This window comes from Haliotis rubra, unplaced genomic scaffold, assembly GCF_003918875.1.
Source record: "Haliotis rubra isolate DU_JTF1 unplaced genomic scaffold, ASM391887v1 Scf419, whole genome shotgun sequence".
Classification (NCBI taxonomy): Eukaryota; Metazoa; Mollusca; class Gastropoda; order Lepetellida; family Haliotidae; genus Haliotis; species Haliotis rubra.
This window is the reverse complement of record NW_025767101.1, coordinates 164,115-185,984: the sequence shown is the minus strand read 5'-3', so window position 1 is coordinate 185,984 and position 21,870 is coordinate 164,115. Positions and strand designations below refer to the sequence as shown.

Here is a 21,870-nt window from a genome sequence, read left to right as displayed (position 1 = left end):
CAGTATATGTTCTACTGTGGACCTGCCCCTCCTGAAACCGTTCTGCTCCTCAGCTATGCAGTCCCTGGTTTCTGTATACTTGTACAGTCTTGTATTCAGCACCGAACAGTACAGTTTATAGCTTGAATTTGTCAAGGAGATACCTCTTGATGATAAAGGGTCATATTTATCAGCACATGATAGGATTGATGATATATATCCATGACATATATACATGTATATACAATCAATCACAGCGTACCGGTGTAAAAGCAGTTAAAACAACAATGATATTTGAGATAAGGTAACGCCAGTGACACCAATACAAATAGTGAGGATAAAGGGATGTGAATACAGTAGAGTGATGTACAGCTAATTAGGTGACGATTAGATTTGCCGGAAGCCAGATATGTACATGTGAGGTGAGGTGAAATTGGGTTTTACGTGGTGGTTGAGAATATTTCGCTCATATGACGACGTGCATGCGTGTGTATGTGTATGTGCGGCTGCTTGTACCAGTCCAGACACAAGCTGGTTTTATAGTGCCAGCTCACTGAGATACCATGCCGCAGGGAAGCATGAATACCCCACTCAGACACATTATACTGACTCCGAGCCGACCAGTCCTTGTTGTACCCATTAATGCCGAGCGCCAGGCAGGGACCAAGTACCATAATTTAACGTCTTTTGGTATGACACGGTCGGGGATCGAACCCGCGACCTTCCGCTCTCCGGGCGGACGCTCTAACCACTACACCACGGAGGCGGTCAGAGATGTACATGTATATACCTCAATCATTGAGGCAAGATCAAAAAGAAGTTATAAAAACAATGATAATTAAGATAAGGTAAAGCCAGTTGACACAAACAATGGGGATAAGGAAATGTGAACACAGCAGGGTGATGTACAACTGATTAAGTGACAATAGAGGTGGGTATGGTGCGGCTTTTGTGATGTTTCAGGCACTAGGGAGGTATACACCTTGATCTCTGTTAATCTCTGGGTTTAATCTCCTTATGTTGATGGCTTCTAATATTTTCCGTTTTCGCCAATCGTGAACATTGGTAGCCAAGATGCTAACACAAATTCATGTAATTTTAAATTTTAAAACACCAAACAACTCTGTATACTTTCTTTTGTTTTTCAGTTGAAAACATTGTAGGTCTACGAAAGAAATTCGCCAACTTCAAAAAAGGTATGAAAAAAAGGTGGAGAACGAATTGAAATTGTTTTGAACACCATAGTGGCGACATTCGCATGGAACTTAATTAAACACTCCCGTATATATTTCATCATAGTGATGTAGCTGGCGCTGATGATGACGTGTCAACGATACCATTGTTAGTAGCACATTTCAGATAATAAAACACGAGATTTCAGTTTGAAAGTGTTGCCAAAACGCAGCCCACATCCATGTGAAGCATGCTATGTATGCTAGGTAATATAAACGAATGTAACAACTACAGACCTGTAGCACTAACTAGTTGTTTAACCAAACTATTTGAAAAATGTGTTTTCAAATATCTATTTAATTATCTCAGAGACAATAACTTACTAACAAATCTTCAGTCCGGGTTTACCCCTGGAGATTCACGTCCTACCAATTGACTTACCTTTATGATTATATTGCTAAAGAATTACATAAAGGGAAGGGAATAAGAGAAGTTTTTTGCGACATAAGCAAAGCATTCTATAAAGTATGGCACAGAGGAATCATTCAGAAATTGAAAGCTTACGGTATTTGTGGCAAACTACTTTTATGGTTTAAAAGTTACCTCGAAGATAGAAGACAGCGTGTCGTAATCAACGGCTTCAGTTCCAATTTAAAACCAGTTACAGCTGTCGTCCCACAAGGTTCCGTCTTAGGACCGCTATTATTTTTAGTTTATATCAACGATATTGTCGATGACATTGACAGTGATACGTCTGTTTGCTGATGACACTTCGCTCTATGTAGTAATAAACGATCCGAATGTAGCAGCACAATGTCTGAATAATGATTTATCTGCAATATCAGACTGGGCTAAAAAATGGCAAGTTGATTTTAATCCAAATAAAACGGTCTCTATTCAAATAACCCGAAAACACTTTCAGAATATCAAACCAGTCGTATCGATGGATAGCACTAGGGCTGCGCAATATAACCGGTTTACCGGTATTTACCTGTTCAGACATGAAAACGATACGTATTGCGATACGCTGATAGAAGACCAGTATTTTGACATGCATTCGAAAAACTTCGTAACACTCGGAAATCTTCGGATATTTCCGTTTTTGTAATTGTTCTTTTCCCTGTTTCATTAGTGCCAAATGTTACTTACATTTTTATTTTGTCATGATTAAAAGTTTCTATAAAAGGTTAATCAATCATAGTGATTTTGTTGTGTTTTTGCTTTATAATCAAGCATTAACTCGATTATAAGAAGTTTTTGTTAAAAAATAATCCTTGCAATATATTGCAATAAATATCGCAATATACGCTTCCGCATCGCAATATATCGCAATATGAAAATTCTCTGCAATACCCACCCCTAGATAACACTAACATAAATGACGTCACATCTCACAAACATTTGGGAATTTTGGGATAGTACTTCAACAAGAATGTATGTGGCATAGTCAAATCGAAAACGTCATAAAAACGTCAGTCCAATGATAAACTGCCTAAGAAGTTTTAAATATTCAACAGGAAAACGCTGCTAACAATGTACAAATAATTTATTTTACCAATATTCGACTACGCGTGTCATGAATGGGATAATTGCACTAAAGAGCAGACGCTTCTTCTAGAGAAATTACATCTAGACGCTATCAGAACTATCTGCGGAGCTGTTCGCGGCACAAGTCATAATAAACTATATTCTGAGACAAATATTTCTTCACTTGAAAATAGAAGACGCCGTCAAAAATTATACATATTATAAAATGGTTAACAAACTAGTTCCAGATTATTTGTCTAGTTTAGTTCCAGAAAAAGTATCGTCTGTAAGTGGATATAATTTGAGAAATAATTCTGACCTACAAAATATTAAATGAAATACTAGTGTTACGCAGCAGTGGAAGACTTAAAAATAACTCAACAATTTTCAAAGTTCACTGTAAGTTTACTTATAGAAACATGAACCAACGAAATATTTCAACGGCACTATATATAGCAATATGTCCTAATTTGACATAACACGACACGGTCCTTATGTGACCACCGAAACCATCATATGGTCCAATTGAAAGTCCTTATTTGACTTCTTACTATTATGCCCTGATTTGGCACAAAAAGAGACAGTCGCCGACAGCGTGGCTGCTCTATCGAAAAACAAAAACGAACTGCCTAGTTCAGTGACAAATGTACACTGTCGCAAGCTATTGCGCAATTCTGCACGTGGTTCACGCACGGCTATCCAGCTCTTTTGAAGTGGTGCGTTCGTGCGAATGTTTGGGTTTGTTCGGACCTTCTGTCCATTCCCCCCACTATGATAACTTCGTGTCTATCATAATTCTACAACATTCATTACAATGTAATTCAAACAACAAATATTCACATTTCACATGTTCTGAACCTGAAAAATAAAAAAAATGTCAGTTCAAAGTTCACACTCATTCTGAAAAGAAACACCATGAGTCCTCTCTGAAATTAAAAATCACACATTTTCACATGAAATCAAATCCTTGAAACGCACACATGTTCCTGTGAATGTCAATGAAATGTCTAATATACATACAATATTGTCCTTTCTGTTCCTCTTCTCTATTCAGTCCTCTTCTCTTTTCGATCCCCTGTTTTCTATCCTGTTGTCTGTTCTGTTCCATCCTGTTGTCTGTTCTGTTCCATCCTGTTGTCTGTTCTGTTCCATCCTGTTGTCTGTTCTGTTCCATCCTGTTGTCTGCTTTGTTCCATGTCTCCATTCCAAAGGACATACTTTTGTAACTGGTCTAGTAACTATGGCTTTGTCTGTTTTAATGTCCACAACTCTCACGTGGCCATCTGTTCCTGGATATGTTCTTGTGATGATCCCAAGCTTCCAACTTCCTCGAGGTGCCTCTGGTGATATAATGGTAACCACGTCATCCACTTGTAGATCACGGTTGGGTGAAAACCATTTCCTTCTTGTCTGTAATGATGGCAACCACTCCTTCATCCAGCGCCTCCAGACATGACGCACAAGTTCCTGTACTCTTCTCCACCTCTTCATCGGACTGTAAGCCGTGACATCCACAGAATCCGGAGCAAATATCCCCCCACTTTGACCATGTAAAAAATGGTTTGGTGTCAAAGGCACGTCATCATGTGGGTGAGCACTTTGATATGTCAAAGGGCGGGAGTTTATTAGACCTTCAGCACCAACAAACGCTGTCACCAGCTCCTCATCTGTTATATCTCCAGATCCCAGAATGGCATATATAGCTCGCTTGGCAGCCTTAATCATTGACTCAAACACTCCACCGAAGTTGGGAGCATGAGGAGGATTTAACTTCCAGATCACCCCTCTATTGGCCAATGATGACTTAACTTTGTCTGTATCCAGTTGAGCAACAAGCTGTTTCAGTTCATTTGCAGCGCCAATGAAATTTGTGCCATTATCTGAAAGAATTTCTTTGGGTAACCCTCGTCTACTAGCCATCCTGTAGAACGCATTCAGAAAGGAGTCACTGTCCAATGCATACGACATCTCCAAATGTACTGCTCTTGTTGCTAAGCAAGTGAAGAGGCACAAATAGCGTTTTTGCCTCGACTTTCCACGTCCCTGAATCGTAAGAAATGGCCCAGCATAGTCAACACCTGTCTGCTCAAAAGCTCTAAGCGAGTACCTCAAACGCATCTTTGGCAGTGGCGCCATTATTTGAGCTGTTGGTTTTGCCTTTTGTCGGCGACAATGTGAACATTCCCGTTCCCATTCGCGGATCTCCTCACGACCAGCAATTATCCAAAAACGAGATGACAAGACAGCAAGCATGTGATTTGTACCAATAACATGATTGCCGTCCTCATGATGTTTTTTTAACAATCAACTTAGTCACCCAGTGTTTTCTAGGCAAAATGATTGGGAACTTTGTTTGGAACGGCAAATACTCTGCATGTTTGAGTCTGCCATCAGACCTAAGCAGACCATCATCATCCAGAACAGGATGAAGATTAATGAGTTTGCTACCTTTGGAAATGGGTTTTCTATTTGCTATTGCCAAATATTCCTCAGAGAATGCATCTGTGCATTACAAATGATGCGTTTTTCAGCATCAGCAATTTCTTCTGTGGTTAAGCAACCCTTCTTTCTTTCAGCTGATTTAACAGAGGCATTGCTGAGAAATCTGTACACCCATGCAGTAATGCGTGTATACCTTTTCCAGTCTGAAAACCTAGTAGGTTCCAATAACCAAACTGAATCTGAGATTGTCACGAGCGATACAGATTTGTTTTTCAGTTCAGAGTTGTGTGATATTTTGACATGCACTTTTTGTTCTGGCCATTTGTTTTCAGCACATAACAGAAATTCTGGTCCATGCATCCAAGATGCAGAGGACAGTTTTTGAACTGATGTTCCTCTGGTGAGAATATCTGCTGCATTTAACTCTGAAGGAACTTGCTTCCACTGAGAAGTATCAGTGTGCTCCTGAATGAATGCAACGCGGTTGGCTACAAATGACTTAAAGTAACGACTGTGGTTCTTGATCCAACATAATACATTTAGACTATCAGTCCACAGTACTGAACAGGAAGTACTGATTTCAAGGGCACGTGAAACAGCCAACATTAACCGAACTCCCAAAACAGCTGCCATCAACTCCAGCCGAGGAATGGTCACGCTCTTTAAAGGAGCAACCCGACTCTTAGCGGCTACTAGATGACTTGAACTGTCACCGTTTTGGTAAGTGTTCACAAAATATAAGACTGCACCATATGCTTCTTCAGAGGCATCAACAAATACATGCATTTTTGCTGTTTTGATATCAGATTTCACCTGTAAACATCTGGGAAATCGTAATCCATCTAACTGATTTCTCTCTGTGAGCCACTGTGATGCTTCATTTTTCACATCATGATCGAGCACATCATCCCAGTCAATGCCTGACAACCACAGTTTTTGCATGATGATCTTTGCTCTTATGTGAAATGGAGCAACAAAGCCAAGGGGATCAAACAGTTTGGCTAACTCTCTGAGAAAGCCTCTCTTGGTAAGTGACAAGTCCTCTTCTATGATTGGACTACGAAAACTGAAATCATCATTCTGAGCTAACCAGACAAGACCTAATGTTTTTGCTGATGGTAACTCATCCTTGTCCAAGTTGACCTCAGATGCTCTATCTTCAACAGGTATGTGTTTGAGGACCTCTGGAGAATTTGATAACCATTTTCTGGATCGCATTCCAGCTTTTCCCCACAAAGCAGTAAGCTGTTTGTACAATTCGATACCATCATCCACTTCTGGAACAGAATCCATACTATCATCCATGTAAGTGGATTTACAAACAGTGTCTGCAGCTTTTGGGAATAGATGCTCAAATCTCCTTGCATTTTCCCTAGAAATGTATTGAGCCAGGAAAGGGGATGCATTCATGCCAAAGACTATTCTCCGAAATTCATATATCTGTGGTATTTCGGATTGGTTTAGTGATCTCCACAAGAACCTAAAGTACGAACAGTCTTTGGCTGGAATTCCTATTTGTAAATACATTTCAGCAATGTCACAAACCAAAGCTATTTGGTGTTTGCGGAATCTAAGTAATATCTCAAACAAGTCGCCCTGAAGTTTCGGACCCTGGTGTATGATATCATTCAGCGAAGTACCCTGACATTTGGCTGAAGCATCAAAAAACAACCCTGACTTTGGTTGTACTTCTGTCTGGTCGTATCACAGGAAAATGTGGTGAGAACCACTGACTGGCAGAGGTGTCTTCATTTTCAGAGACAATCCGAATATATCCCTTATCAAGGTAGTCTGAAATAGTTTGATTATAAACTTCAGCTACGGTTGCGTCTTTCAACAGCTTTTTTCTCTGTATTACAGAGACGTTTATAGGCCATGTTGTAATTGTCAGGAAGACTTTTTGAATCTGCTTTCCAAGGTATGCCTACCTCGTATTGCCCATTGTCATATGTGACAGATTTTTGCACAATGTAAACAATCGCTTCAGCTTGCTTAGTCAAGATGGGTTCTGATGACTGAAACTCTTCTACTTCCCAAAACTTGTGAAGCATAGTGTTAAGTTCAATCTCCTTGTCATTTGAAAAGTAAGTGCTTGAAAGTCTCTGAAGTCCTGATTGTTCAGGAACACATCCCACACATGTCCACCCAAGGGGAGTAAGTCTCGCTATTGGTTCCCCATCAGAACCAGAAACATCCTCATAAGAGCGATGTAATTCAAGATAATCCATACCTATCAGTAAATCTACAATGTGAGGGGCTTTTACCTTAGAGAACTGAATATGCTGCAAATGCGACCATCGCTTGGAATGCTTTTGCCAGTCAACAACTTGCATTTGACCGGTGACCCGAGTGGTAGTTAAAGCAGACATTGTCCGATCAACTGACCCATCCATGCTTTCAAGACCGAAGTGAACAGCCATGGTCTGAAATTTCTTACTTTGTCCATTAAGAACATTGAAAGAGACATTTTGTACTTGACCGACTAAGCCCAATTGTGAGGATACATCTTCATTAATGTACGTTTGTGTACTTGCGTCGTCTAACAATGCATTTACAACAATTCTGTTTGGGCCGTTTTTAAGAACAACAGGTACCGTCCGAAGTGAAAGAAGTGTAGACTTATCAGGTTTTGTGGACGACATTGTAGTGACCTTTGAAACTTGACCTTCATAACTGTTACTTGTCTCAAGTTGCTGTGCTTGCTGTCTATTGTCCTTGTTGCCATAAGGTACGCCATGGATACTGTTATTTCTATTTGAATGGAGTTACTTATTATGCAAAGCAGGGCAGTTGTCAATACCACATTTGATATTGCGTCTGCATGTTTTTCCAAAGTGATTGAAACCAAAACAACGGAAGCAAAGCTTTAACTGCTTGATAGTTTCCCATCTCTTCTGAACCGTCATTGCTTTGAATTTTCTACATGTCACAATGTCATGGTTGTCCATATGACACAGCTGACATCTGTGGTCTCTTTCAGTCTGCTTATTGCCAAAGAAAGACCCTAACTTGTTAGGACATTTATGGATTGTTGTCTTTCCTTTAGCAGATACCCCATGGATTGTTTCCGAAGCAATAATCTGGAATTCTGCTTCCATGAAAACCCATTCACGTAACGCTTCAACTGATTCCTGTCGTTGAGCTTCAAAAATCCATCTTTGGTACTGACTAATCATGGATGCCGTCATTTTCTTCAGGAGTTGAACATACATAGACCCATTACCTAACTCCTCAAACCTGTCAGAATCCCTCATGTCTACAACAACTACATCCAACATATCAGCAAACTGTTCAAAGTCTTTTGCATTGCCAGGTCGCACTGGCCTGAACGATGATATTTCTTCCATTTGGAGAGCAATATGACGTCTCTTGCCACCAAATTTACGTTCCAACCTTTCAAGTGCTACCCCATATGCTGTAGCGCTATGACCCAAGTCTTGAATAACCTTCATTGCATCATCACTTACATATTGGCGCAACTGAAGCAATTTATATTCTGGTGTGGCAGGTGCTTTGTCTATACATGCTATAAATGCAGCCTTCCAGGCTTCATATGACTTGGCATCTCCAGTAAAGACAGGTATGGACACTCGTTTCAACTGCTTCCACATGTCTTTACCAATGTCATAACTATGTGAAAGTGTAGGTGCCCTATGATCATAACTATCTGAGTGGTCCCTCACCATGTGAACTGGTTCATTGTTTTGTTCATGAATGCCTGACTCACCTGTGACTAACTTTTGATAAGTAGTATTGTTTGTCCTATTCCTGAGATAATCTTGTGCATCATCTTGAGCTTTAGTACCTATTTCTTCTAACAGTTCACCTTCTTCAGTGACCTTAGACATTTTTTGTTTATCACCAACAGTTTCCAACATTTCTGACAGGTTCACGATAACTTCCAAAGCCTTAAGCTGGCAATTGCTTAATTTGTCTATAGCTTCCCGAACTTCCATTCTTGATGGAATCTCTTCTTGTTCAATTAACTTCTCCAAAGCATTTTTCGACTTAGTGAAAGCTGACTTAACTATCATTTTTTGCCGCTTAAGATTGTTTACTTTAGTTTCATAATCCTGTTTGTCAACGTTTGAAATACCATCAGACTCAGGTAGAGATATGTCTGCAACTTAAGCATTGAAAACACAATGTCTAATGAAATCACACTTATGTGTGATAAAGCAAAGAATGGTATCGCAACAACCACGCTCTGCTACCATTTGCTACGCAGCAGTGGAAGACTTAAAAATAACTCAACAATTTTCAAAGTTCACTGTAAGTTTACTTATAGAAACATGAACCAACGAAATATTTCAACGGCACTATATACAGCAATATGTCCTAATTTGACATAACACGACACGGTCCTTATGTGACCACCGAAACCATCATATGGTCCAATTGAAAGTCCTTATTTGACTTCTTTCTATTATGCCCTGATTTGGCACAAAAAGAGACAGTCGCCGACAGCGTGGCTGCTCTATCGAAAACCAAAAACGAACTGCCTAGTTCAGTGACAAATGTACACTGTCGCAAGCTATTGCGCAATTCTGCACGTGGTTCACGCACGGCTATCCAGCTCTTTTGAAGTGGTGCGTTCGTGTGAATGTTTGGGTTTGTTCGGACCTTCTGTCCAACTAGTTTGTACTCCAATTCATTTATCCCTGACACGGTAAACATCTCGAACGCTCTCCCTCCAGATATCGTAAACGCCAATACTCTTGGGGAATTCAAAAACAAACTAAAAGAACACAACACCAGTGAAATCTACTTTAATCTTTCCCATGGTTCAAGATCTTGCCAGATAATCCACTCCCGACTTCGGCTTGGGTGTAGCGATCTAAATGGAGATAAGTTTTCCAGATATATATCTGATAGTCCTGAATGTAACTATGGGCATCACACCGAAGATGCGCTTCATTTCTTCCTCATCTGTCCCATATTTAACGACATGAGATCAAATGCATACTTCTCTAGTAGAGGATTTAACTTGCCATCAATCTTATTTGGTCATTCGGGCTCATCAGAACAGGTAAATCTGGAACTACTAAAACCGGTACATAAGTATATCATATCTTCCCAGAGATTCTCGCAATTTACCTAGCCTAGTTTTATTGTACATGCCGTGCCTTGCTGCTATACTGAGATCACAACAGCTTCTAGTTTATTTGCCTTCAACGTATGTTTGCAAATTGTAACACATTATATTGTCAATATTGTTCCTTGTAGATTCACAGTAAGTTTTGCACCCAGCTCATGTGTACGTCACTATCATTATTGTTAATACTATTGTATCATTGTTAGGGAGCGGCATTGATATAAGCATGTTTTTATGCTTGTTTACTAATCCCATCATGACTAAATGAATAAATATGTTTAAACCAAGCATGCTACCCATTGATATCATTGATATCTCTGCCTGGGCGAATAAAATCAAATATGCCCTCTGTGTCATTCATACACGTTAATATGGCCAGAAGAAGACTTTCATTGGGACTGACCAGTGATGATCCGGGTTAGAATAATTGATCTTCAGCAACCCATGTTTGTCGTAAGAGGCGACTAAAGGGATCTGGTGGTCAGGCTCGCTGACTTGGTTCACACATCGTATCCCAATAGCATAGATTGATGCCTATGCTGTTGAGTACTGGATTTTCTGGTCCAGACTCGATTATTTACAGATTGCAGCTATATAGCTGGAATATTGCTGAGTGCGACGTTAAACAACAAACAAACAAGCAAATCATTCGAATGAGACCGCAGATAGTGGGTATAGATGCAGCTAGAACGTCATTCAAGGTCATTGGATGGTCGCTTGAGAGCATTACCATGTGCTGAGGAATATTTGCCCTGTTGTGGAGGCTGACATCCAGGCACGTGGCGGATACACGATATTCTGATGTCAAAGACCTCAGTAGACTTCAAGGGGCCTATACAGACCGCGAGATCCGACACTTTCTCATCACGTGTCATCCCAGGATAGTTTGTTTTCTATGATCGGCTTTTCCATAAAATCAACTGCGTTGACTTTTCTTACGTACAGGGCCTACATATTAACACATTGCCTACATTTTGCAGGTTTGTCTGTAGTCAATTATCCAACCTTCCATCAAACAATCAGGCATTATTGTCCTAGAAGTATGAAAGTTCTGACACTTCTCAGTTGCACATCAGTTAGTTTCAAGATAAAAAATGCAGGTTGTAGGAGAGAAAAGCAAACTGTTTCACTGGCAGCACGTATTGTAATATGGAGCATCTCCAGTAGATAGTGTATCCTGAGGTCAAATGACCTTTTCAACAGTCTCGGCAACAGATCCATTGGTCTCCAATACCAACGATGTTCTGTTATGATATTGGTTTGAAAAGATATTCAAGAAACGGTAACAACTATATTTTTCTAATGTACATTCTGTGTACTGCGACAATCACATATTCCGCATCTTCGGATACTAAGAGGGGGGTATGTTTTTACGATGCTTTTAGTAATATTCTAGTAATATCACTGCGGAAGACCCCCGAAATGGGCTTCACACAGTATACCCATGAGTTGAATGGAAGCCGGATCTTTAGCGTGACGAGCCCTCAGATACCGCACCTGTGGCATAACATGTAACTTTTCTCCACAGGAGTCTAACTTCCCGTCTGAAATACAGATTACAAAGCCGTATATGATCGGATTGGAGACACTATTGATGAAATACGACCTCAGGAACAAACTGTACAGCACTGCCCCAGCTCCTTGAATGCCTGCAAACGTTTCCTTAGAGGCTGTTGTGGCCGCCATTAAACACAGATGAGGAAGAAAGCTCAGTACAAATACAAGGGTGATCAGAAACAACATAAACAGTGTCTTGTGTGACCTCTTGTTGTTTCTTGACGATGAATGTGTACTTAGCGTGCTAGCAACATGGACATCTTCTGGTGGTTCCAAGGCAGTAGAGGTACTTTTCGAGGAACACATTCCTTCATCTGTTTCAGACTCTCCTTGACGAAGGTGTTCGTCAGTTGGTGGGCTCGATTCTGACGCTGCACACGTGTTTTCAGGAGCATGAGACTGGACAGTAAAGGACACGATAGATGTGTGTAACTGCTGCTCTGGGTTCTACCTGGTTCTGTTCTTGTTGAAGAATGTCCTACGTCTAGCAGCCTGCCTCCATATTAGGCTGTAGAGGACAAGAAGGCATAGTGTAGCAGCCACGAAAATGAAGAACTGAGCACCATTATAGATGCTTGGATATGGCGTCCCTCTGTAGTCGTCTGATATCGAACAATCTGAACCGTTGATGTGGATGTTGTTTGTGGTCACTGTCTTTACACCGTAGATAATAGCAGCCGGTAAGGCGACAATCAAAGACATGACTGAACACACAGCGATTGTGACTTTAGCATCTAACCATGTTGCCTGTCTTTGAAAAGGTCGGCAAATTCTCCTGTACCTGTCCACTGCTACAGCTAGGAGAATGGACCCAGACGCATACGATACAAATTCCATGATTACTAGCATGACCTTGCACAAGCCGTATCGTGCTAATGTGTATATATATCTCATGTCAGCTATTTCATGAGGTATGCATATGCCACAGTTGATAAGGTCAAATATTGCCAGGGCTATTATATATCTATTGGTGGGGCTTGGTTTGAACTTTGCAATGTACACGTAACAGACAAGCGAGTTCCCCAACAAGCCTAGCACCATCAGAACAGCAAGACACAAGATGACGGGCAGAACCTGGAGGGCGTGACGATCGTCGTAGTCACGATGGAAAGTCTTAAGGTCGTTCTGGAAACTGGCGTTCTCCATCATGTGCAGAGATTGCTGGAACATCTGAATGACCGATGGGAAAACTGTTCGTCTCCTCTGGACATCAATGATGACCTGAAACAGTAAATACAATTAGCTTTGTTCTGATTAACATCTATTTAGGTCATGACCCTCTGAATCCTTAGTAAGAAATGTTGACTGTTCTTGCATGGTGGTCAGCGTGCTTTCATTATGCCATTAGCTCAGAGTCAGCATTTACCATTATGCCATTAGCTTAGAGTCAGCATTTACCATTATGGCATTATCTCAGAGTCAGCATCTACCATTATGCCATTAGCTCAGAGTCAGCATTTACCACTATGGCATTAACTCAGAGTCAGCATTTACCATTATGCCATTAGCTCAGAGTCAGCATCTACCATTATGCCATTAGCTCAGAGTCAGCATTTACCATTATGCCATTAGCTCAGAGTCAGCATCTACCATTATGCCATTAGCTCAGAGTCAGCATTTACCATTATGCCATTAGCTCAGACTCAGCATCTACCATTATGCCATTAGCTCAGAGTCAGCATCTACCATTATGCCATTAGCTCAGAGTCAGCATTTACCATTATGGCATTAACTCAGAGTCAGCATTTACCATTATGCCATTAACTCAGAGTCAGCATTTACCATTATGCCATTAACTCAGAGTCAGCATTTACGTGGGGACCCAACCAAATACTGGGCCTTACCACTGGAACGATAACTCTCAACCGAGGTGTTCTGTTAGGGATTAAAATCAGTGAACCGTACTAATCCTTAGGACAATGTGGATTAAGGCTATAGTCTGTTTTAGTAATGCAAGTATGCCAGCAAGTCGTCACTGAAGAAACGTCACTTCACTGTAGCTGAAGTGGTTCCACATCAGTCTCTCTCCTCCCTCGACTCAAAACTCGATGATTTCTTCTTGATTTCACTCTAAACTTATAACCATTGAATGCTAAACTGAATGCCATTGTAGAAAGTGGTGAACTAAATTGCCGTTTTATAACCACCTGGCTCATTGCTGAATGAGGAAAGTTCATATTTACAAGATTATATTTACTCGCTCATTGCTGATTGAGGAAAGTTCATATTTAGAAGATTATATTTACTGGCCTATTGCTGAATGAGGAAAGATAATATTTACAAGATTATGTTTACTGGCTTATTGCTGATTGAGGAAAGTTCATATTTACAAGATTATATTAACTAGCCTATTGCTGAATGAGGAAACTTCATATTCACAAGATTATATTCATTTACCTATTGCTGAATTAGGAAAGATCATATTTACAAGATTATGTTCACTGGCATATTGCTGATTGAAGAAAGTTCATCTTTACAATATTATATTTACTAGCCTATTGCTGAATGAGGAAAGTTTATATTTACAAGATTATATTTGCTGGCGGCTCATTGCTGATTGAGCAAAGTTCATATTTACAAGATTATATTTATTGACTCATTGCTGATTGAGGAAAGATTATATTTGCAAGATTATATTTACTGGCTCATTGCTGAATGAGGAAAGTTCATATTTACAAGATTATACTTAATTGCTCATTGCTGAATGAGGAAAGATCATATTTACAGGTTGACATTTACTTACTCACTGTTGAATGAGGAAAGATCATATTTACAATATTGCATTTACTGGCTTATTCCTAAATGAGGAAAGTTCATGTTTACAAGATTATATTTGATGGCCTATTGCTGAATTAGGAAAGTTCATATTTACAAGATTATATTTGCTGGCCTATTGCTAAATTACAAAAGTTCATATTCACAGGATTATATTTACTGGCTTATTGTTGCATGAGGAAGTTCATATTTAGAACATTTTATTTACTGGCCTATTACTGAATGAGGAAAGTTCATGTTTAAAAGATTATATTTAATGGCTCATTGCTGAATGAGGAAAGTTCATGTTCACAAGGTTGTATTTACTGGTTCATTGCTGAATACGGAAAGTTAATACTTACACAATTATATAGTTGCTGCCCTATTGCTGAAAGAGGAAAGTTCCTGTTTACAAGGTTATATTTACTGGCTCATTGCCGATAGAGGAAAGTTCATATTGACAAGATTATATTTACTGGATAATTATTGAATGAGGAAAGTTCATATTTGCAAGATTGTATTTACTGGCTCATTGTTGAATGAGGAAAGTTCATATTTAGAAGAATATATTTACTGGCCTATAGCTGAATGAGGAAAGTTCATGTTTACAAGATTATATTTACTGGCTTATTGCTAAATGAGGAAGTTCATACTCAGGACATTATATTTACTGGCCTGTTGCTGAATAAGGAAAGTTCATATTTACAAGATTATATTTACTGGCTTATTGTTGATTGAGGAAAGTTCATAGTCACAAGATTATATTTATTGGCTCATTGCTAAATTAAGAAACTTGATATTCACAAGATTATATTTACTTGCTTATTGCTGAATGAGGAAGTTCATATTTAGAAGGTTTGCAATTGGTTTACTTGCATATTGCTGAATGAGGACAGTTCAAGTTTAAAAGGTTATATTTAATGGCTCATTGCTGAATGAGGAAAGTTCATATTCACAAGATTATATTTACTGACTCATTGCAGAATAAGGAAAGTTCATATTTACAGAATTTCATAGTAGCTGCCCTATTGCTGAATGAGGAAAGTTCATATTTACAAGGTTATATATACTTACTCATTGGTGATTGAGGAAAGTTCAAATTTACAAGATTATTTTTACTGGCTCATTTTACGCCGCTTTTAGCAATATTCCAGCAACATCACTGCGGGGGACACCAGAAATGGGCTTCACACGTTGTACCCATGTGGGGATTCGAACCCGGGTCTTCGGCGTGACGAGCCAACGCTTTAACCACTAGACTACCCCACCGCCCCTATATTTACTAGCCTATTGCTGAATGAGGAAAGTTCATGTTTACAAGGTTATATTTACTTTCTCATTGCTGAATATGGAAAGTTTATGTTTACAAGATTATATTTACTGGCTCATTGCTGAATGAGGAAAGTTCATATTTACAAGGTTATATTTACTGGCTCATTGCTGAATGTGTAAAGTTCATGTTTACAAGATTATATTTACTGGCTTATTGCTAAATGAGGAAAGTTCATATTTACAAGAATATATTTACTGGCTCATTGCTGAATGAGGAAAGTTCATATTTACAAGGTTATATTTACTGGCTCATTGCTGAATGAGGAAAGTTCATATTTACGAGATTACATTAGTTATGTTTACTGGGTTATTGCTGAATGAGGAAAGTTCATATTTACGAGATTACATTAGTTATGTTTACTGGGTTATTGCTGAATGAGGAAAGTTCATATTTACGAGATTACATTTGTTATGTTTACTGGGTTATTGCTGAATGAGGAAAGTTCATATTTACGAGATTACATTAGTTATGTTTACTGGGTTATTGCTGAATGAGGACAGTTCATATTCACCGTTTTTGATGTCTTTGCAGTTGTCAGTTCAGTCCATCGTTACATCTGGGCACACATTCTCTCTTCATTTCCCCAATGTATTCCGTACTTATTAGAAGGTGCAGGATATTTTCCTGAACTACGTTCAACCATTACAGATGGATGACTACTAGTCTATTAGAGTGTACTTCAAAATGGAGAAGTATTGACAATGAAATGGGTTTTGAACTTCTATCATATCATTATATAACAGACACTGGGTGTGTTTCCTTCCCTGTTGGTCGACTTCCTCATGCAAAGGAATCGGGATTTATAAATATTGTATTCTTAGTCTTGGCGTTCCTCATACTGAAATGCCTGGACTTATAGTGAAAGTGGCATAAAACTTTATTCCAGATCCAAGATGCTTTTGAATGAAAACCTTGGTTGAATACATACATTTCCCTACTTCCTTGTGTGATATGTGACTCGATATTACAAACTAAAGTACTATAGTTGATAGCAGTTGATATTGTAACTGGTTTTGACAAATTCGGTGGAAAACGTTATTCACAAATCCTATGAGCATTTGACACTAAACGCGGTGATTACATTTCAGATATCGCCCGAAACTTAAGCAAACAAGTGATATGATGTACTTTCTCGCAGATAGCATCTTACTGAAAATTGAAGACAAGACATGTAGTCAGTCGGTCTCATGTCTGATGATGCTGGAATGGTTTGTCGCTTTAATCATTGTGCACGTGTGTGTGTGTGTGCACGTGTGTGTCTTTGTGTGTGTGTGAGCGTGCGTATATACGCCATTTTGTATTAGAAGTTTATATTTCAAGCTTATACAATGCCTATGCCAACATTGTAGTACTCTGTTGTTATTGTGAATGTAAGGTGGTATCCAACTCATTACAACATATGACTAGTAAGGTGAAGTCTACCGTATGATAGGACAGGATTTCAACGATGAGTGTTCACATTCGGTTCCCGTCTCCTAATCAGGACCCCATTTTACGCAGCGATCGTAGCGCAAAGGTGATCGTAACTTCCTACAAAACGTTATGCCCACAAACGACAATGTTGATTACCGCTCCCTGATACACACAAACGTTCCGAATCGCTAATCGCAGTTAAGTCGTTCGAGTTTATGATTAAAATATTGTTCCTAAATGATCATATCTTATCTCTCTGCCCTTGACCACCTTATCACGTTGACATGTAACTATATATATGAGTTCTCAGTCAAACACAAGCAGGTGTTGCACAGTGTACATCTTTTCATTTCACAACACACCCGTTGTCCAGTAGATCTGACTGCCCGGGGGTCAGAAAGGGCAAGGGTTCGATGTTCTGGCCACGGCATACCAAAAAGACTTTAAAATATGGTACTTAATTAAGAGGATAAAACAAGGGCAGTTGATGTCATTTCTATCCATGCTACTACCAGCCGCCACACACATACGTGTTACATATGAACCACATTTCACTGTATGTCACATCATAGAAGATTTGGTTGTGCGGAATTGAGTTTTCATATTCCATCCATTTTAAGATGAAGGGATACTAAGACCGCGAAACATTATCGGAAAACCACCTCGGATCAACGATGTAGTGGACAACGACACGTTCTAGCCAGCATAGACTACCCCATCAACTCCACGGTCTGCTTACTGCATGGTGGAAGCGGTTGAAGCGTTTCGAAATTTCGAGTTCGAATCCCACTTGGATCCCGCATTCACTGGAATATTATTCAAATCGGCATAAAAGTAACTGAAGAACATCTACTCGACAGAAGGCCATATCATACATTAATATCTGAATATTTAGTGTATCTTAAGCCGACATTGCGTTCATCTGTGTCCTGAGAACAATCAGCTGCAGTCGTTACCTGACCCAAGTCTGCTATCTGTAATATGTCTGGAAATAGACTGAGTAACCCAGTCATGGTTTGATAAATGGGAAACGACATAATAGGTACTACTGTTTGCAGTCATGTTTCGCTATGTGAAGCCACGAGTTCGGACATGTTGTTAATATAAGGGTAATGCTATTTTTGAGGGCATTATCATATGCAGAAGCCCCGAGATCTTCCATTAACTGCCCGACGAAGGAGGGCAGTTGAAAAAGACCGAGGGCTTCTGCAAATGATAATGCCCTCAAAAATAGCAGCATTACCGTTATTATTGCTAAAATACATAGAATTTGTGTTGAAAAGAAAAAGGAAACAATGAAGAAATTTGACTGTAAGCTTACCCAAATCAACTTCTGACGGAGTTGACTGCCCGAATTCAATTACGTCATCGAACAATTTAAGTGACGTCACAACAGAAAGTGACGATATTCGACCTTGGACTTTGACAATACCATAGCCTACAACATGCCAAACTATGTCAGTGTTCTGTTTTGGTCCATCAACAGCCTTAATAGTGCAATTGTTAAGGTTAGCACCAACAAGAAAGCCAATATTACCGCTATTTAAAGGGGGAATTCGGGTTGCTTTGACTTGTTTGACCCAGAATATCTGCCAGTCGAAAGCCAATTAATGTCGAATGAACCGTAAGCCCACGCACCCACTATGACGTCACTTGACAACAGAACTGATAGTGGCCCGTCGTTAAGGTTGAGCGGTCCAATATTATTTGCAGCGGCCCGCAAATTTCTGATAATGGGAGGGCCGTTTCATGATAATTCCATGTATTTTAGCTATAAGACAAGTAAAATTGATGTATAGCTTGACCACTAGTACATCTAAAATGCACATTGGGTGCACAAGTTGTAATTTCAGGACGTGCCCAAAACGAAATTTCATATTCGTCTTTTCTCATGACAGAAACAGATCATCGTGGGTTCGAATACCAAAGTTGCCATCATGACGTTTAAAGGGTTGTCAGCACCACAATCGTGGCTGATTTCACCAAAGTTGTACTCGTCTTAGACCTGCAATACTTAGGGATTTTCTTTGGGGAGGGATAGGATAGCCTAGTGGTCAAAGCGTTTGCTCTTCACGCTGAAGACCCAGGCTCTATTCCCCACATGGGTACAACGTGTGAAGCCAATTTCTGGTGTCCCCCGCCGTGATATTGCTGAAATATTGCTAAAAGCGGCGTAAAACCTCACTCGCCCACTCACTAACTCACTCCGGGCTTTCCTCCAATATCAAGTCTGAATGATCACTGAATTGCTGTTAACAGGTGCGTCCGACCATACTCACTGACTGTGATATAATATCCACCGGTCAGTGAAAGTGAAGGAACACAACCATATAGCGACATGAGAAGGGAATAGAATAAAACGGCACCGTAGTTTTAGTTAAGAAGTATTAACAAGAAGATATGGAATGCATGTTGAATCAGACCAAAAACAGATGGATGCAAAATACAGAGTACCTGGAGTATCACTGCCTTTGAAATCCAGTCATTTGAGAAGAGGCAACTTTCCTAATATATATACACACTGATCATTTTCTGTTCCACTGAAATATAAAAGAATAAATACACATAAGATAATGACGGGCGGGGGACAAGCATGATATACTGTTGGCCTATTCCAATGCCCCCAGAAAGTCAAGACTGATATACTGAGGACCTATTCTAGATACAAATGTCTACACTGAGTCAAACATCATATGCTGTTCACCTATTCTAGATACAAATATCTACAAAGAGTTAAGCATGATATACTGAGGACCTATTCTAGATACAAATATTCACAGTGAGACAAGCATGATATACTGTTGGCCTATTCCAGATACAAATGCCCACAGAAAGTCAAGACTGATATACTGAGGACCTATTTTAGCTACAAATGTCTACACTGAGTCAAACATCATATGCTGTTCACCTATTCTAGATACAAATGTCTACAAAGAGTTAAGCATGATATACTGAGGACCTATTCTAGATACAAATATCCACAGTGAGACAAGCATGATATACTGGTGACCTATTCTAGATACAAATGTCCGCACTGAGTCAAGCAAGATATACCGGTGACCTGTTCTAGATACAAATGTCCACAGTGAGAAAAGAATGATATACCGAGGACCTATTCTAGATACAAATGTCCACAGTGAGACAAGAATGATATGCTGGTGACCTTTTCTAGATACAAATGTCCACAGAACGTCAAGCATGATATACTGAGTACCTATTCTAGATGGAAATGTCCACAGTCAGACAAGCATGATATGTTGCTGACCTATTCTTGTTTTATTAAACAGTTGGTAACAGGAGACGGAGTTAGCGTTTCCCGAACAACCTAGCAGCTGCGTGTCATTCTGTACTGTGTGCATTTTAGTCATTGTGTTATGGGTGGAGATTCCTTCTAAAATCCTGAAAAAGGATGCTGTTTCAATGTGTTTGATGCAATCTGCATGTTTCTGACTTGTGGCCACATCGATATGATGCACATATTTCTTATCCTGGTAGAAAGGTTCCGGTTTGCTTAACGTTATCTAAAATAAGCTTACCCATGAAAGCATAGTGATGTCGTTTTATTAGCATAACTTGCGAGTCATTTCAAATATTCAATATTTTCATCCAAACTTCGAGTATTTTTCTCGTTACTTTCATTATTGTTTCATTATTGAATAGATTTCAATCTATTTTTAAAATATAAATGTTATTATATACTTGGACAAATGGCAAAATAATCGAGGTAACAAGGAGAGTTCTAGAAAGTAGTTAAATTGCAATAAAATACAATACAACCAGAAATTATTGAGAATTTAAAGATTGTAATTTTTAATTTTTTCACTCATTACTCACGTATTAAATGTGAATATTAGCAGAACATAACTCCAGATTCAAAGACAGGTGAACAGTTAGTATTTTGTCAAGTCACCATGGGCAGCAACGCAGGCTTCAATGCGGCGGGGCATACTACTGATGAAAGAAGTTAGGAAGTCGTGGTCCATGCTGTCCCAATATCGGACCACCCAAACATTTTCTATTGGATTTAAGTCAGGGCTATAGTTTTGCCAATCTAATAATGTCATATTTTGGGTCCGAAACCAGGCCTGTGAATGCTTTGAACGATGTTTTGGGTCGTTGTCCTGCTGGAAAATCCAAAGATTTCCATAGAACACGTAAGCAGATGGAAGTAAATGTCCCTCGAGAATATCTGTGTACCGCTCACTGTTCATATTCCCTTCAAATACACAGAGGGGGCGTTGCCCCTAACACAGATATGCCACCCCCACACGTTAAATTTCGGACTGTACTTTGGGCGCTGATACAAAGGTTTTTCAGTTTGTTTGGTCCAGAATTTCAGTGTATTAGGAAACAGCCACACAGAACTTTCATCTGAGAAAATCACATTGTCCCAGTTAAAATTTCTATGCTGTAAGCACCAGTTCAACTTTCGCTCCTTTTGTTCAGGTTTCATGATCGGTGATGGAATTCCTCGACTTTTCTGCCAACCCATTGCATGCAGCTCAGTTCTAATTGTCTCCTTACAGACAGCCACAGTTCCACTATCAATCATATCCAGCCTTAGGTTTTCTAAACTCCTTCGTTTGTGTTTAGAAAC

General features: G+C 39.5%; 1 protein-coding gene and 1 long non-coding RNA gene across 2 annotated transcripts in view; one reads left to right on the top strand and one right to left on the bottom strand.

The window, feature by feature from the left end:
* LOC124288486 (NPC intracellular cholesterol transporter 1-like) overlaps nt 1-21,870 on the bottom strand; it is a 60,734-nt gene that overhangs the window by 29,891 nt on the left and 8,973 nt on the right. The window lies entirely within an intron of this gene.
* LOC124288491 lies at nt 1,400-19,994 on the top strand. The gene is made up of 3 exons (XR_006901466.1): nt 1,400-1,409; nt 11,884-11,891; nt 19,924-19,994. It is a non-coding gene; the product is annotated as an uncharacterized LOC124288491 (long non-coding RNA).